This window comes from Rhipicephalus microplus, chromosome 1 (genome assembly GCF_043290135.1).
Source record: "Rhipicephalus microplus isolate Deutch F79 chromosome 1, USDA_Rmic, whole genome shotgun sequence".
NCBI lineage: Eukaryota > Metazoa > Arthropoda > Arachnida > Ixodida > Ixodidae > Rhipicephalus > Rhipicephalus microplus.
Window position 1 is genome coordinate 190608943 of NC_134700.1, and position 14120 is coordinate 190623062.

Genomic DNA, 14120 nt, shown 5'->3' on the forward strand with positions numbered 1-14120 from the left:
GCAGCGATATGCGTACAAGCTTGGAGACCAGTGACGTGCGCGAACAAGCGGGCGATGTGCGCGCGAGGAGATGCAGTGACGAGCGTGACCCTCGATTGCTTCTCGTCTCTGAGGCCACGGGAGGGGAGAATGCTTTCGCTCATCTATATAATAGATAGACGCATAGGAGTGGATCGCCCGGCAATGTGGGTCGGAGAGTGTCGGAAAATCGTGGTGCGCCTTTCAATGCTATATATATAACCTCTTTTGCTCATCGCTACATGATTCGTCGTAATAGGTACGAGGGCGACGAAGAGTGACAGGAACACACACTTCATAGACACGCTCTCCTTGTCCGGTTCACCATTAGTTTGGCACGTTATTTATTATTATTATTATTATTATTATTATTATTATTATTATTATTATTATTATTATTATTATTATTATTATTATTATTATTATTATTAACGGCTTTCTTGTAGTTCTTTAGCAAAAAAGTCAATGTGTATAGATCACTCTCGTAGTAATGTTTCGTACGTATTTGCTTCCCGTGTCATACAGGAAAGCACCCGGGCGAGTCCGGAAAACCTCGCTCGCTGAATGAAAATCTTTGGAACCGCAAGGGAAAAGTTGACTGCCATGGAACTTCGGATCGAGACGAAAACAGTGCGCCGCTGAGACAGCGTCGCAGGCGGCGTGCGCTTCTTCGGACCGAGCCTTCACAAAGCAGAGAGGTGCGTATATAGCAACTAAGCATTTCGTGTTTTTTTTTTGTTATTTTATCCTACCGCATTTTATTCTCGATAGACTGTGGATTCAGAAAACACGAGCTACGCGCTACTCATACTTAGAAACGACTTCCCTCAAGATATATACATATACTACGAGGCATGCGTATACATTCACCGAACAAGTGAGTTTTGTTTCTGAAAAAAGAAAAAGGCGTAATTAATTCCGCCTCGTGCCTCCGCGTGCTGGCGCGAATACCTGTCGTGGCGTGAACTTATACCCGCGGGCACCTCTTGCATATGCGAGTTTGTCCTATATGTAGTGCAACTCGGGGGCGTAGCCAGGGGGTAGTTCACTGGGCACGTGCCCCCCCCCCCCCCCTTAAATATTTTTTCGCAATGGCACAGAGAGCGAAAAAAAAATGGCCATATCATATTAAGGTGGTGCCCCACCCGAAATCGAATTGCCCCCCCCCCCCCCCTCCCGCGAAAAAAATTTCTGGCTACGCGCCTGGTGCAACTAACTGTCACTGAAGCGCAAACCGAATAGGCGGGTGTGTGGTTTGTATGTGTGCACAAAAAAAGAAAATGCTAATGAAACCGACCTGTCTGACTCTAGTCCCAGCGGTTGCATGCCGCTCGCGCTTTCTATACGGTCGCGTATATGTTGTGTTCGTCGTGGTGTTGCGTATATACGCCTTTGTATTATTTCTCCCCTTATATACGATAACAAACAATGAAATGAAACAAACACGGTGCATGCACGAGCCTATGCGCTTGTCGCGTGGGCTGATCAGGCCTCTCGTTTCTGTGTATACCGGTTGTGCCTTGCGCGGAGCGGCTACGCATACACCGACGCGGGTGCATCAGGTGGCGTATATAGGCATGGCCGTCACGTGTAGGCCTCTCCGCTTTGTTCGCTGCTCCATTAACGTGCTCATCGTTGGTCCCGCTTCGGAGCTCGCCTTCGTCGAGCGATTCTTATCGGTGGTGGAGCCGGTATGCCTGCGGTGAATGAATATGTGCTGCGGCCTTATATATATATATATATATATATATATATATATATATATATATATATATATATATATATATATATATATATATATATATATATATATATATATATATATATATATATACCTTTAGCATACATTTCTTTCACACACACACACACACACACATATATATATATATATATATATATATATATATATATATATATATATATATATATAAGGGAAAGAAGTGTTTCCGTGTTTTAACACAATAATAATGATATGTAAGCGACAGTAATGCCAAGCAATGTACAGGGAAAGCTATTAGAACCAATGGATTGTAAATAAGAAGAAAGAAACGTGGATGAAAAAATCACCAGCCGTGAGCAGGAATCGAACCTACGACCTTCGAATAACGCTTTCGATGCTCTAAGCACTGAGCTACCATATATATATATATATATATATATATATATATATATATATATATATATATATATATATATATATATATATATATATATATATATATATATGAAAGATGTGTATGTTTAAGGGATCATTTTTCTGTGTTTGACACAATATTAATGCAATCTAACAGACAGTAATGCCAAACAAAGTATAGGGGAAGACTGTAAATGTTGCGCTTATAACTGCTCAGTACCGCATATGGGAAGAGGGAAATGGAATAGACTGAACCGTGAACGCATCTATGTCTGCAGCTGTATAACTTCGCGTACTTTCGCGGAGTGCGTGCAGTTAGGTGCTTTGAAACTATTTGATGGCGTGGAACCTTTGCAGGCTATGAAGTGAATTGATATACTTATCGTATCTGTTTGTATTTCGCTGTCTTACTAGAGAATTACTTGATGCATTAGTCTATAGACTTAGTTTACGTAATCATTAAATATATTTTAGGAGAGCAAGAAGGTCGTTATATGAATTAACGCTTGATCTCTTGTTCGATCTATATCCTCCCAGTTTTTTTTTTTTTTCGTGCATACGAGAATATAAGCAATAACGATTTTGGCGTGTTTATTTTTTTTAGTGTCTTTTTAACGGAACGGCTGGCGTGGGTGGCTTCCCTTTCGTTCATTGGCTCCATCGTCTTTCGGAAACGAGAACTAGCGCTCTTATCGTGAACCTTGTTTGACGAAACAGGAAAAAAAAAAAAAAAAAAAAAAAACGAGGCACTTCGCAGACCGTCGAAGAAGAGAAAGAAGGAGGCGTCTAGAACGGGTGAATGAGAAGCCCGGATACCTATATATATATACGCGCTTTCTCAAGTCGAATGGGGGCCTTATACGCGCATACAGTGGCGAATGAGGCACGAAGTATAGCGATGTCTAAAAATCGACGAGCTCTCTCCTGTAGCGGTCGATCTATAGCTATCAAGAGCACTCAGGCTTGACGATCCCATAAAATACGTTTTCTTTCTTTCTTTCTCTCTTTCTTTCTCATGATTTCCAGGCGGTGTATACTATAGGTAGAAAAACGCCGTATATATATATATATATATATATATATATATATATATATATATATATATATATATATATATATATATATATATATATATATATACTGTGTTACAGCCCATGGCACTTTATAAAAACGCGCCGTTTACTCGAGAGTATTTGATGGCTCGCTGAGCGCAGTTTGATAGCAGTTTAGTTGGGCGTTTCCTTGATAATCGCGCTCTATCCGCGCGTACAGGTAAACGCGTTTATACACACTCTGCCCGCGAGAGTGGTGGCGACCTGCTTTTAAGGTTTTTTTTTCCTCCACTATTTTGGTGTACACGGCGTTTATGAAAAAAGGCGTCAAGGTTAGATAAAATGAAAACGAGAATCGCGTTAACTGGCGTCGGCCACTATACGCTCTATTTAGCGCCAAAAGGGCTCCGGCTTTCCTCTTCCGATAGTCGAAAGTGTTTCTGCAAATATAGCAACGACCGATTGCGGCGTTGAAACTGTTCGTCTATATACACAGATGATTCAGTGAGTAAAGTGGTACATGCAAAGTGGCGATTGTGACACTCGTGATTCTCCTGTATCTTGCCTCCGTGCACCGCGGCACATCCAGTGACCTCATCGCGTTCGAGGGACGACGAGACGCAGCGTGAAGCCACGCAACGCGTGATCTGCCAATCGTATAGGCGTCTGCGCAGTATCGCGCGCTACGCCGTGTAGCTCGAGGAAAATAATAACAAGCTGCCGAGGGGCTCCCAACTGGGGATCGCCAAATGAAGGCAAGAAAGCTACGATCGCGCCAGCCTGCTATCGGGAGGAGGCCCGCCGAAAGAGGGAAGGGAGCCGCCGCTGGTGTGACCTGGTTCCAGTCTTTATACCGCGCCGCAACTGCCGTGTTTCGTGTGTGTCTTTACAGTTTTCAAAAGGAGGAGCAAGTAGTTCCCCCCCCCCCCCCCTTTTTGTGGCAGTGAGCGACCACCACCACACTCCACTGCAAACGACCTTTCTCTCTATTAAAGAGTGAGTGAATCGAGTCAATGCAGAATAGCCAGTCCTCTCTCTCTCTCTCTCTCACAGTAGTGTTTTGCCTCCGTTCTCCGTGCACTCGAAAAGGGAGAGAGTTGCCGCAGCAGCAGAGCTCCGCGATAGATACAGACCCCCCTCCAATATACTTGCGCGCGCGTCGCTGCGACGGCTGCGGAGCCCTCCCTCATCGTTCTCTCGCTGTCGCTGACGCGAGCGCATACTCCTTCCAGTGGGTCGTCGTGGCGCGTTTACTTTCGGCCCGACGGTCGACCGGTGCGGTTGGCTTCGCGCGGGGAGCGCTGTCGACCGTGCCCTATTGTTTGGAAGTATCCTTTCTCCGGCGAGACCGGTCATCGTTTTCGCTGTGCGTGTATCGAACCGCGTGTGCCTCGTCCTCCGTGGTCAAGAGGGGAGTGACATCGCCGTCCGGACGTCTCGAGAAGCGACGTGGTGCTGCCATCGACCGCCAGTGTGTCTTTTCTTCCGTGCTCCTTCAGTACGCTTCCTTCCTTTCTTTATTTCCCTCCCGGCCACTACTCGTTATACTTCGATTCCCGAGTGCCGATCTCAGAAAGTGGGGCGACGACGGAAAGCCTGTGTGTGCGCGATACCGTCCCGCGGTCATTTTTTATGTGGTGCCACAGAACTCGGTGGTGCCTGTGACGGAACAACGGTCGACTTTTTGTTCTTCGTGGGTACCGCAGGTGAGAGTTACCGTATGCAGGTTTTGCTTGCAAAGAACATGCCCTTTCGGTTAGAGTTGCTGCAGCACTCTTCTATTATCTTCTTAAACATGTCTATTTTAGTGCGAGGAAATAGAGGCATCTTTACGTTAATTGTACACACGTTTGCGTGATTTGCATTTGCACAGTTCGGCGTGAAAGTAATTCGCCGTATGCGTTGTGATTGGTTCTTTCCAGGGCAAGCCATGATTTATTTTTTTTCGATGGTAATATCAGGTCAGTAACACACACTGGATGCATAAAAGCACAACTAATTCTAACTTATTTGACCGAGTGGTCAAGCACAACGACCTACTTTCGTCGTACACTGCTATCACACATACAATGAACGCCTGTTCAGTCAATGCAGCGCATTCGCTTAAGTATTCCTTCGTCGTACATAGGCGGAAGACGCCCAGCCGTCTCGTGGGCGTGACGCCCGCGTTAGATTTTCCTTCGCCTGGAATGCGCAGCGAATCGATTCGTTACTGCGTGTACATAACGCGCACCTTCGTCTCCCACGTATAGTCGATGATTACTTCTTACGTAAGCACTGCGAAGAATAGAGCTGACGCTGCGAATAAAGAAACAGAGAAGCGGAGATTGTCCTTTGTGTCTACAGAAGAAGTCGTTTGTCGTCGCCACGCGCTCTCCCGATGTCTTCGTGCTTCTTCGTGACTCCCGAATGCGCGTAATGTTACTTCGATGAACGTGCAAGAAGGCCAGGTATACGACCCCTCCCGCTGCCCGTGCACGACGATCGTGACTCGACGGGCACTGCCGTATAATGCAGCTTCTCCGGCTTGTATTCTCTGCAATATATGTATGCGACGAGGCAGTGTATACAACGCGGGAAGAAGACGGCTTCAATCGTGTCTGCGTTGTGCCTGTGTGTGTGTGCGTCTCCGCCCACCCACCCAGCAATATTGATGCACGCAGGCTTCATTGTGTTCTGTTCGCCCCGGCTTCATTCACTGACTTCCCCTAGGCGTGTGATGGGCGCACAGCTGGGTCATCATCGGGATTATCGAGGTATAACGTCGCATGGCGCGGCGTTCACTTTCGGTGCATTCCGCACGCAGCACCCTTCAGTGCCGCCGCAGTAACACGGTCAGCGTGGTCGTTGTCTCCGCGGGTATCGCTTTGTGAACGCAGTGCAGGAGTCGGCGCCGTCTGGGAGTATGTCCCGCGGCGTGTCTCTCGTATTAGTCGGCGGGTTTTGGAAGCTGTATGTATGACTGGCGGGATTAGTGGCCGCACACACACAAAAAAAAAAGACATCGGGTTTGTGGGTCGCGCACAGGTTTGACTGGTTTCGCCTCTCTCGACTGTGCTGCTTGCCTGCCGTAACCAACGTTTTGCGTTGCGCTTAACTATTTCGGGTGTTGCAGAATATGCGTGATCGTACACGTTCGCACACTCTTTGCACGGGGTGTCCCACATTGTACAGAGGTTCACACTGCAGAAAAGTGGGGCGGCCTAATCGAAGATGGAGGAAGACTGATAACGAAAAAGAAACACAGATAAAATCGAATATATATATATATATATATATATATATATATATATATATATATATATATATATATATATATATATATATATATATATATATATATATATATATTGAGGGAGAGAGAAAAGCGTGAACCCCAAGACTCGTGAAAATTGTGAACCCGTTAAAATGTCATTGTTGTTTTGGACCCTGATACATTCAGCGAAATATCTTTGCGCAAAAGATTTCTGTTTATCTTTATCAAATGACTCTTATCTGACTTCTAACGCAAGTTCTGCATGCAAGCAGCGTACATATCGGACACGCAATTTTATTTCGGTATATTAATCAAGCTAATCGATTCATCGAAAATATGTAAGGTATGTGAGTAACTACTTTAAATATTCTAACCGTTTTTCAGTGGCGTAACGTGTTTACACGTGTACATCAGCCGGTTTTTACATTAAACGTAGGGGCAACGAGGAATTTAGGAGCCGGCTGGTTGGGAAGTCCAAGGTTCCACTGATCTCTGTCGACCGGGTCTGAGCTGGTGAGATGAGCCTCCCACGGTAGCTTCTATGAAATCTCTTCTATGGTTTAGGAAGTTACCTATACCGGCTGTTTTTTGTGTTCACACCACCATGAGATGTGTAGTAGCGTTGCCCTGACGCCACACCACAAACGGACGTCCTAGCACAGCGTAGGATATATTTTATGCAGTCTTGCTGAATTCGTGTATACACGTTCACTTGCATCTTTCGAAGATCTGTGGCGTCCTCGCTTACTAAGAATTCTTGAGGAGTGCCATATGTGTTTCGTATGGCCCGCCGGCGGACGTGAATATTATTGTCTTCGTTAAATGAGGCTCGGTAGTGAGAGGTAGTTGCTCTGCTCGGTTAGTGAGCTCAAGGGCTATAGATATATAGAGCGTGCGTTTTCTCGTACTTTCGTAAGTATGAAGGTTCGCAGAGCACTAAGAAAAAGAAAAAATCGCCCTCGTAAGGGTTATCGAACCCGATACCACCGCTTAACCGGGTCACCCGAGAGGCCGACCTTATACTAACCACGAGGCTGGTAGCTATAAGGTCAGCACGCGTGGATGAATTAATCGTCTCGAAACTAGTTGCTCGGCCAATTTTTTCCCCGCGTCTTTTCTTACCTTTTCTGTCAATCGTGCAATACCTCGGGCTCCCTTGATCCATGCCTCACGGCCCGTGCGCGAAAACTGTCGGTACTGAATACGATAACGAGCTCTAAAGAACGAGCTGCATGCGCCGGAACCAATATGAGACTGCGGTGGAGCTCGGGGTGCCGCCCACCTTTCGCTGCACGCAGTGCACGTGTACTGGCGGGATAAAAGATTGACGTTCCCGAATGACCGGCCGCGCCTCTCCACCTCGCGCGGCTCCATCACTCCTTATATACACCCCTTTTTTCAGGAACGTTTCTCGCTTCAGTGTCTGCTAGGCGACCTCGTTCGTTCGGCACCCCGTAGCTCGCCAGTAATGGACGCCTGTCGGGCTGCAGCGCCGAACCCGCTGACGCGCGCCATTGCGACTGACCAGTGTGACCGATTGATTGGCGCGCATTTCGGGGCACCACCACTGAGTCCTTTTTTTCCCCCTTCTGCAGTTAATGATTGATTTGTGGGGTTTAACGTGCCAAAGTCACCATATGATTATGAGAAACGCCGTAGTGGAGGGCTCCGGAAATTTCGACCACCTGGGGTTCTTTAACGTGCACCCAAATCTGAGCACACGGGCCTACAACATTTCCGCCCCTTCCGCAGTTAGCTTTCGCCGCTATTGTAACGTCTGCCCGGTCGATAGTGTGACCTTGCTCGAGACGCCGATGTGTCTGTGTTCCGGAGGGGCAGAGCTCGTTTTCGTTTCATCTTCTTCCTGCAAGACGTTCACTGCTTTACATCAGAACTTTTAATTAGAAGTCGTCTCACCGTTGTGCACGTGATAAGGCCTTTTTGCTGACCGTTTTTCGGGAGAGGGGTTGGGGTTAAGCTGAGACTGATTTGTAACGTAGGCTGTGGGTCAGATTGATGTTGTTTCGTTGCTGTTAGCGTTTGAAATATGGACTTTGTAGTCGGTCGCGTAAGCTTCAGTTCGTCCCTCAACGAAAACTTGCGTTACCCTGACAAATTAAAACGAAGCTTGTCCTGAAGCGAGGATCTAAAGTTCACTCTCACTCTCCAGGGTTTGGCTCCGCAGGAAAGTTGGTTCATCGTTACACGCCGGACGACTGTCTGTCGGTTCTGCGTTTTTGCGGTAGAGTGCGTGGTTGTACAGAAGATAGAGGAAAACAATGTTCTGCGGTAACAGAATGGTTGCTTTATAGCACAAATTTATAACGTAAATGTATTTTTCATTCAGTTGTGCACTAACAGTGCTTCTTTTAGCCAATAGCAACGAAATCAAATTGATTTGTCGATTCCCACGAACTACCTGGGTATATGTATGTCGACTGTCTGCTGTTATATAGTGCTGTTCGAAAGAAATGTCAATTGTGTGCTGCGAATATACAGTATTCCTTGCGCAGTGGTCATGCATTCCATTTAAGATGGTTGTATATATATGGATGCATCGCACTTATTGGCATGCCGTGCCCCTCGCCGCCTTTTTCGTCGTATTGACATTTAGGGGTTGCTCGACATTGTGCGAATTCCCGCGTCTTTTGTGTCTATATGTTCTACCTATGATGTGGAAACGTTTGTAGCAAACACTTTTCCACGTGTGTTCGGTATAACCAGCTGCGATTTGTGTATAGCCTAGTTTTAATTATGTGTGCTGTTAAACGCGGTGCACGTAGTGACCCCCGTTGAGCGGAAACGTGTTCCCACCGCGAGACGGTCGATGGTCGGCGATTGACAGCTTCCTGCGTGCATATTTTGTTTCTATTGTTGTTTCCAAGGCTGTGTTCCATTTTCACTCGTTCGCATCATGCGATTTGACGCGCGCGCTTTTAGGCGATCTGATTTGGACCCCTGGGGGGAGGAGGGGGGGGGGCGATATTCAGAGTATTAGCTGTGCCAAGGCTGTGTATATGTTGTGACGTGGCCATCCTGTAAGCACTGCTTAACTGTCGCACAGCCTTGTTAGCGTTGCTTCGGGGCGTGGCAAAATGCGTGCGCTGAATGTCACGACATTCCTGCATTTATACGCAACGTTAGTTCACGCCCTCGTTCTTTTCAACCGCAACGTGTTCACCGTTCTGCAAAAACGCGTGACGATGGTACACAGAGAACTAGAAAGTTGGGCGCTCGTCATTCGTGCTTCCACGAGAGCTGCAGAAATTGCCTGTTTTTCCTCTCTTTAGCCTCTTGTAACGCGATAGCGTTAGAAAGCTCGTGTCGCAGAAATTCTGCCGTCGGCTTCGGCCCCGTTGGTTGTGAGCGAAAAATGCTTCAAAGTGTCCAGGCTCAAGCACTCCGGATATGTTTAGGCTTGCCCCAAAGTGCATCAACAGCGGCGACTATCGCCATCACAAGGGACAACCTCATCAAGACCCACATTAATGTGGAAGTGCTGAGGACACATATACGACACCTTGCTCGAACCCCTCGACATCACCTAGCCTCTCTTCCAGTGGTCCGACCATGCACATCTTACTGCAAAACAGTGACCGCACATGGTGAGTCGATCCCAACTTCGTTCTCTCCTGCCGCTAGACCTGTGACTCCGCCATGGTGCCTCGCTCAACCAATAATTAATATTAACATACCTGGCGTCGAGAAAAAGGCCAATTTGTCGTCACCGGCTCTTAAACAGCTCACACTACTTCTCTTGTATGAGAAATATCAAGACTCCACACATATCTACACTGACGGATCGGTTCAGCCGGACAGCTCTACAGGAGCAGTAGTGATACCAAGGTTGGCAACGACAACTAAATTCAAGACATCTCACGCAACAACATCAACGGCAGCAGAATTGGCAGCACTTCGTGCCGCGTTGCAATTTGTAGTAGATCAGCCTACGCGCAAGTGGACTATTTTCTGCGACTCGAAGGCGGCACTGCAGTCTCTACTATCAGCTTTACACCGTGGACCACACGAGCAGCTGGTACTAGAGATAGCAGAGATTATACACCACCTGACTGAGAAAGGGCACCAAATTACATTTCAGTGGTTGCCCAGTCACTGCGGAATCATCGGCAATGAACGGGCCGATCAAGCTGCCCGCTCAGCCCACACAGAAAATCATAAACTGCGACTACCACTTTCTAGGACGGATGCTGCACGAGAGCTCCGCAGACTTTCTCGCCGGCAAACCACATCGCAATGGAATCAGCCGCACTTCAAGCATGCCCGACTGTACTCGCTTGACCCTACGCTAAGTCTTCAAGTCCCGTCGAGGCTTCGCCGAGCAGACCAGACCCTGTTATGTAGGCTGTGGTTGGGCGTTGCATTTACCAACGCCTACGCTTTCCGCATTGGGATGGCCGACACCGCAGCCTGTGGCCACTGTGGCAAGGAGGAAACCATTCAACATGTTCTTTGTGAGTGCCTAGCGTATAGTAGGTGGCGACTATGCCTTCGCAGGGAACTCAACAAATTAGATGATCAGCCTCTGTCGGAGCAGGAAATTCTGCAGTATCGTCAGGATGCGACTTCACAGAAGAGGGCCCTGAAAGCGCTGCTGAACTTTTTGCGATTGACCGGCCTTGCTGAACGGTTGTAGCTGGGACGCCCTTCCAGTGTGTGTTTTCGTTTTTTTTTTATGAGTGCGCGTGCGTTTTTTTTCCCTCTCTCTAACCCCTCTTTCTTGCCCCTACTTCCCCACCCCCAGCGCTGGGTAGCAAACCAGATGCCAATATCTGGTTAACCTCCCGGTCTTTCCTTTCTCACTCACTCACTCGTCCGTGAGCGAAAAAGCTCGTGACAGAGATCGCCGCGGGAGGCCGCTACTTGTCCACGCGTGCGCGCGCGATCACACTGAAAAAGCCGCGCATTCGAAGAAAAAAAAGGCGCTCAAGGTCACGAGGCAAGGGGTAGCGTATAGTTTCTTTGACCCTGCCACCCCTCCCTGCTTAGCGTCCATCGCTTTCGTCGGGACGAGAGAGAATGCAATTACAGTGTGCGACAAACCTTTGTAACTCCACTCGCACTGGACGGATTCTTAATTTTTTTTTTTTGCGGCGTTGAATTCGTAAGGCAATAAGCTCTTCTACTGAATTCATTCCATGGATACCTGAAAAAGTGTTTCAGGTCCCCTTTAACGTATTTGGTTCGACAGTTGTCACGATGATTTGTGGACGCATTCTGGCGGCCTGAAACTACGTCTAATAAGGCCGCGATAGTGCAGCCATCGCCGCTAAAAACACACAGGAACTTTCAAACAACTATAAAAATAAACAACTAAGTTCATCTAGTGGAAAAAAATATGCCTTTCCAGAGGCGTTGATCAAGCAAACAGCAAACGCTAGATAATATGCTGCCATCTTTGAGGCATTGTGAGACTCTTTATGGCCTCCGAGATGGCGAGCGCGCGGCGTGTATCCTGGAGACCATTCGACTCTTGCTTTAGATCAAAAACCTGTATGTACCATTGGCTGTTGTAGGCCCGTGTACTCAGATATGGGTGCACGTTAAAGAACCCCAGGGGGTCAAAATTTCCGGAGCCCTCCACTACGGCGTCTCTCATAATCATATGGTGGTTTTGGGACGTTAAACCCCACAAATCAATCAATCAATCATGTATGTACCATTGGCGCGTGCTGGTACAATCTACTGTGTGCTTGCTTGTGTGTGTGTGTGCGCGCGCGTGCGTGCGTGTGTGTGTGTGTGTGTGTGTGTGTGTGTGTGTGTGTGTGTGTGTGTGTGTGTGTGTAACAAAACATATTGATAAGTATGCACTTAGCGGTTGAAGGGCGCACTACGGGATTGCGTTCACATCCTAAAGGCGAAGCTTAAGGGTCCCCCAATTTTTCGCATGCTTTTAAAAGACGTTACTTAGTATGCATATTGTATATGCATAAAATGGCGTCACCGGAGCTTTGCATCTCAAGCATAACCCGATATGGAATTCTTTTTCTTTTTAATTTATACACTGCTCTAGCTATAACCTTGTGTCGGCTATTTGTCACGGTTCACTGACGGAAGCGGCACGAAAAGCGTCATCCAAGGCGCTTCGTAATCCTTCCCTGAGTCATGCCTACCCCTTTGAGTAAGACCTTTATTGGCGCTCGGCCAATGTACAGAGCCTCGTTTTCATCGGAGAGTTCTTGACTCGGTCAGCTTTGCGTCTAGCCTCTGGCATTCGCTGCGTGGGATAGCAGGCTATATAGCATAGAAATGAAGGGAGCTTGGCGAGGCCGACGCCGCTCTCGGTCGAATGCGCGCAGTCATATTCTGGATAATCCGTACGCATTGCCGGATTCGTGCATTGAAAGCCTTTGCCGTGGCGGTGGTATGTACGATATACCAGGCCAACATTGAATGACCTAGTTATCGTTACATTGCATACTGGCAAAGCACTGTAGAAACATCATCCAGCACACGTGAAGTGCTAGGACGTTCATGATATCTTCAAGTTGTTAGGACCCGTAAACTCGTATATAGTAACGAGCCCTATAAGATGAAGACATGCATCAGACCATATACTGGTGGAAATAAAAATATACAATGATGGAATATATGGTAGCGTAATCCTGTGAATTCAGGTTCGAATAGACGGCGCTGACTGTACCAAGACAAAGTAAATTTCGTGACTGTCGGAGTGTGACGAAATAATCGACGAATGTTTTGCGATGTTTCGAGGAACTGAAAATGCATGGGTGCGTTTCTTTCGTAGACACTGCCGAAACCATCGTTCTTCTTTTTTTTTTTTTCGCGCAAGTCGCTTGTTCTCTCCTCTCAGCCTCTCGGCTGAATGTTGGAAGGAAGCCATCCTGTACGCAGTAGTTGTTCGAGCGCGAGCTTCAAGGTCTGGCCAGCCGTGTTCCCTTATTACGTAACGCCCTTCGTGAGTGCGAAAACAGCCGGCTCGCAGGTTTCTGCAGCTTATAACCGCGCATGGCCTGCCTCGAACTTTCTTTCAAGAAAATACGACGTCCGTGCTAGAAACGAGCGACGAAGTACAACTGCTTTCACGAAAACCAGCTGTCCCCACGCGTGCCTCAGAAAAAAGAAAAAAAAAAATCAAAGCCGCACTTTTGTTTAGAGGTGCACTTACGGGTCCGGCCATCCCCGTTTTTTTCCGCTAGCATCTCTTTCTGCGCGAAGATAAACAGGTTAAAAAAAAAAAATTTTGCCTCGCGTTTCTTGCTCTTATATCACGGCGTTAAAAATACCCCGCCGACTCTTCTTCCGTTCTCATCAAGCCGCTGCGCCTTCTCAAGTGGAATGAATGAAATGAGTACGCTGCGAGGGGAACACAGCGGACCCACTTGCCATGCTCGAAGCCAGCCGTGTGTTGTCTTCTTCTCTCCTCCTCGCGACGACTATGGCGAGGGGGAGGCGGCTTTCGTCGCTGGCTCACAAGTGCGGCGGAAACCGGCGGGCAAGACACAGAAGACACCGTGAGAACCACTTTTTTTAAATGAGCGGTCGGAGGCGGCGACTCGGTCTCCGTTGCTGCGCTGCGGGACCGCTTTGAAGCGCGGACGCGCTCCACGTAAGAACCGCATACGTTGCGAGGAGGAAACGACGGGCCGCGGCGGTGTTGTTTGGGGGAGTAAGCTTCTCC

The 14120-nt window shown here is 47.6% G+C and overlaps 1 protein-coding gene across 3 annotated transcripts in view; it reads left to right on the forward strand.

Annotated features, from left to right (window-relative positions):
- The window catches only part of LOC119177776 (transmembrane protein 198), a 111724-nt gene that overhangs the window by 43962 nt on the left and 53642 nt on the right, over positions 1 to 14120 (forward strand). Inside the window, exon 2 of one of the 3 annotated variants that reach the window (XM_075889060.1) lies at positions 544 to 716. The gene's annotated coding sequence lies outside the window, so the exon portion shown is untranslated. Of the gene's footprint in view, positions 1 to 543; positions 717 to 4413; positions 4911 to 14120 lie in introns of those variants that run through there. The other 2 variants (XM_075889055.1, XM_075889063.1) reach the window with 2 other exon arrangements.